This window comes from Montipora capricornis, chromosome 1, assembly GCF_036669925.1.
Source record: "Montipora capricornis isolate CH-2021 chromosome 1, ASM3666992v2, whole genome shotgun sequence".
NCBI classification, from domain to species: Eukaryota; Metazoa; Cnidaria; class Anthozoa; order Scleractinia; family Acroporidae; genus Montipora; species Montipora capricornis.
In genome coordinates this window covers 3,521,173-3,526,172 of record NC_090883.1, presented here as the reverse complement: position 1 = coordinate 3,526,172, position 5,000 = coordinate 3,521,173, and positions in this window count along the sequence as shown.

Sequence of the window (5,000 nt, the reverse complement as noted above, 5' to 3'; positions counted from 1 at the left end):
ATACAAACGAAATGTTGCTTGAGAGCGAGGCCAGTGAGTCTAATTAGCTCATAAACAAAAGAATATATTTTTGGCCGCCATTTATGAATTGGGTCTATGTATGTATGTAACTCATTCAAAAATGAGGCCCAAATGTAAACTTCATCTCTTAATAGTATTTTCTGCAGACCGGAACTCGTATTGTACGCTTACCTAAGTATGTAGAGCAAGACTTCGAGAAAGAGTAGAAGTTGTAGTTGTTCTCGTAACCGCACTCGTCGCCGATGCTAACATTCTCTAATCTACTAATGACTCATTCAACACGGTAAATTGCTCAGCTCGCTGTTTTTGTTTGAAGAGCATTCTGCGTGAGTTCTGGTTGAAAGAAATAGTCTGAAGTAGGGTGGCACCATGCAAGAGACCAAAATCTCATGAACATACCAACACAGATAGCTGACAATCGTTTTATTAAAATATTTCTACAATGTTAAAAAACTTATTACCACAAAATTCTAATTCATCTCATGCATAATCTGAGGGAAAAATGAGCCACAAAACTGACGTGAAAAAATACTACTTTTGCAAAATGCTACTTTTATTAATTCAAATATACTACATATCCAGGCATAACACGAGCAACTATATACTGTAAAGCAACCTTTTATAAGGTAAATTGCGCACATATTGTTATATCCTATAAGGGACAGACGCCGATGACGTCATCTTATAATTTGGTTCTTTATATTATATAAAAGCTATGCAATAGTTATTCAAACAGAGTTTAGCCGAAAGGTTGCAAAAACGCTTTTCTTTTTCCAAAACAGCATCGGGAATGCAAAAGCAGAGGACAGAAGCGTCTTTCTTGCTGAAACACTTCACTTATTCTGAAGCGAGAACAATTGATGTAAACCGCGGTCTGGAGTAAACTTCGTTTCAATAACTGGCCTATAGATTCCATGATGCCGTAAACTGACTTTTTATGGATCTCAGAGGACGCCATATCGTGGTAAATCATGAGTGACCTTCCTTCGTGTGCCACTTTTTCTTTTGACCACTTTTTGACATCATCTATAATCAATAGACCTTATTCACAATGGCCACCATGTTGGATTTGCTATTATCATGCAAATTAGCTACACACTTCTGAGGGGGCAAACAACACAACTTCGAGAGGTTATAACGAACATCTTAGCCACACAGATGATTTGTTTCACGTCCATTGAATGTTTATCACCTAAGTAATAAAATAGAATGATTACACAAGTTACTTCGACGTTTTTTAGTGAAAAATGATCAGCTAACGAAGTAGAAAGTCAAACTGTCAAAGGCAATCCACAGATATAAAATTATTATAAAAGGTACTTAATTCTAAATACTAAAATGGACTTTTAGCAATTTTATTTCAATATTTCAACGAGCCGATTTTCCGCAATTTTCTTTTTTTCCAATGTTTGCCCCTCAGCATAACACATTGCTAATGCGCATGACAATTAGAAAACCAACATGGCGGCTATCGTGAATGAGGCCTATTAACAAACAACCAAACGACAATATAGACTAAATTGACTTCTTTCAATTCTTCGATATAAAAGCTATCCAATATTTTCTTGATGCATGGTTTTAAAAGAGATCGGCAAAGAATTCTTTCAAATATATTTATATAAAGTTTATAGTGTTACCTTAGCAGAATAAACCCGTAGTCACTAAAACATGGAACGACCTAACACCACCTAAAACAACCTACAGCCACCTACAACCATCTACAACCACTTCAAAAAAATTTACAACCATCTACAACCACCTACAACCACCTCAAAAATATCAACAACCACCTACAACCACCTGAAAAAAATCCACAACCACTCACAAAGAATCGAATACCATCTTAAGCAAGCCATAATTCTATAAAATAAGCAAGACGGCAATATGTGATTACCATTTAGCCAAAAAAATCCAGAAGGCATGATCGTTACATAAAGGCAAGCGATAAGACTATTCAGTATCATTTCCCTCTCTAGAAAAGAGTCTTTCAAGATAACCTCAACAGTTTTCTTCTTCGATTTTAGACTGTTTAGATTTTAGATTTTAAACTGTATCTTGACATTTCCAAGCTCCGGGCATTAAAAATCCTCCATGTCGCGTCCAGAATCGGTCGCGCCCGATTCAGCCTGTCACGTTGATATAATTTGGGTTTCCGATGAAAAACGCCGATCAGTAAAAAGGGAAAATTCCAGTTGTGATTCTCCATACTGGGAAAATATTGGTCGAGTTCCAAGTTTCAAAAGAACCCACACACTTGTCGCAAAGAGTAGGGCATGTAGTTCCCGGTGTTGTGGTCTGTCTCTTGTGCTATACCATGTTGGGAGGATAAAAGGGTGCACTTAATTTGGAGCCTCGCTATGTTGTGCGGCCCGCACCACAGCCTGTTTCTCTGTTGTTGTGAAAGTGATTGAATAAATAAAATAAACATATTGATTGGCGTAGTTTATATGCAGTTTAATTGTGTGCACAGCGGTTGTTTTGTCTTGCTTCTTTGTTTATTCGTTTGCGTATTTGTTTATTTCTTACAGCTTAAATATTTTTCTTTTTTTTTTTCTATATTTTTTTTTTCAGTTTAAATATTTTATAACAACTTTGATATCTAGTTACTCTTCCGCATGCCCAGCCACTCGGTGCGATTAGCTTTTGCGATTTCTGAGTGGCTGTGCTCTTTCTCTAACAATTGTTTCCTTTTAATGATTCTACACTTTTGTATTAAGAGCACAATAAAGATTGTTGTTGTTGTCATTATCTAAGACCATCTTTCGCCTTGATCAATGGAAACAATATTCCTTTTCGAGGTCCGACTTCTTCCTCGCGAGACCTCCTCGTTCTTCCGCCGGTTCTCAACTTTCCCTTTACAGACTCTTGGAAAAAAACTCGAATAAATTCATGATTATATAGATTTCCACCGGTTTAAAGTTGCGTTTTTGTACCAAGCACAAAGCACTCCACCTATTGAGGATATGTATCAAATCAAATCAAAGCCGATCAAAGTAGATCATGTTCAGTGAACCAACAAACTCAACTGACAAATGACGCCGAAGCAAATTTCCCTTTCGTAAACGGTCGTTTCCATTTGAAACGGTCGATGCGATTTATAACGGTCGACTACACACTTCACTTCAAAGAAAATTAAAAGAAACAAACTAAGAAAAAATATTAACAAAAATTAAGACAAAAAAGGAAAAAAAAACATTTATAAAAGAAAAACTGGAGGAAGAAAAGAGTCCGAAAATTTCAAGATTCGAACTCGGGTTCCGTATCAAGAAATGGTCTATTGTTCCGGCCTAAATTCACCCATTAAGATTTAAACAATGGCCCTATTGTTTTAAGTGACGCGTTGCGAATTTTGCCGAGACCACGCCGAGGATTTCAGGACTTATCGGAAATTTTCGGCGTGCAAAACGGGTGTTATTAGGGGGTGGGGGAGAGGTAGATTGTTCCTTGGAGAATCTATATTCACTAGGGTACCCAGGTGAAGAATTAACTTACGGCGTCAGGTGAAGAACTTATTCATCATCCAAGCATTACATGTGTTTTCTTAAATATATTTTTGTCGTTATAAATGTTACTTGTGCTTTGGGTTATCGAATCCGCCCTTACTACATCATTCGTGTTGTTGCTTCTTTTATCAAAGCGTCTTTATTCAGCCAAAAAGTCGTATGAACGCGGGGTATTTATTAAAGGTGGATTCATCAAAACGCGAATCATGACGCGCACGCTGACTTTCACATGAGCTTGAACAGGCTAAACCGAATTTAACAGATCAAAATATCTCTGCAAATCTGTTAACCCTTTTTATAATTTTTTTTTTTCTTTCGTCGACTCAATGATCAACTGCCGAATTTTTCTTTTCATGTAATTCCTTGCTGACTTAGACAGCTGCCAGAATTTTTTTGGCTGTTGTAAAGTGTTTGATTTGCCTGGACTTTTGCCGCATTTTGCTGTTTTTCTTGTGATAGAGCTTGGAGTTTCACGGCGACAGAGTTGGAATGAATTTTTAGTGTATCATTCTCAACGCGAAGGCGTCTTATCTCCGCCTCATAAACGTCAAAGAGAGCAACTGGATGCCAGTCTAGTCCTCTATGGGTATGCATAAAGTTGTTGGATAAAGTGATCTGATTATACGGTGTCCTTTGATTTTTCGAGAACATCTTTGAAGCGTGAGAGTTGGCGACTTTTTCAGCTGTGTGAAGGCTTCTTTTCTAGGTTGAATTTTTGAAGTTTTTATTGGCGTTGTGTGTGTGCAAGGAAGTGTAAATTTTGCAGTCTATTGTTGTATTGTATTTTACCTATTGTAATTGAAGAAGTACCGTAAACCTTTTTTTTCGGTGAACGTGGCATTCTGCTGAAAGCGCACACGAGTGTCTTTGGAGGTTTTCAGTCTTTAATGTTTTTAAAATTTCTCATCTTCGCTGAGACTGCGCTTTACAATTTCACTTTTTCAAGGAACAAGTTTTAGCCCTCACCCTAAACAGAACCCTAACCCGAACCCTAACTCATATGACCAGCGAGACACAACTCCCAGTAGCCGCAACCTTTTGAGTTCTTAGACCTAATGAGTGTAATTCAGAGCTAAAAAATGGCATCGACCGTTTCAAATGGCAACGACCGTTCTGAGAAATGGCAACGACCGTTTCAAATGGTAACGACCGTTTACGAAAGGGAAATAAGCGACGCCGAATCCGGAAACACATTGATGGAAGGAAGTTCTCCCACCCGCAATGCGCCAACTCTTCCCCCTTAAATAGAGCGGTTTTCAATTGAATGTCGAAAGTAATTAGCGAATGGTTCTTATTGGAGTTGAGCCTGCAGGCACATTTTCTTTTGTTTAAAGCTACATGCAAAAGAGGCTTAAGGGTCAATTCAATACAAAATGACCCCTTAGCCTCGTTCATGTGGCAAAACCGCTGATAACTCCGAAAAGGGCTATTGCTTTGGTTTATGATTACTTCACTCAGTGATTGGTTCAAAGTTCT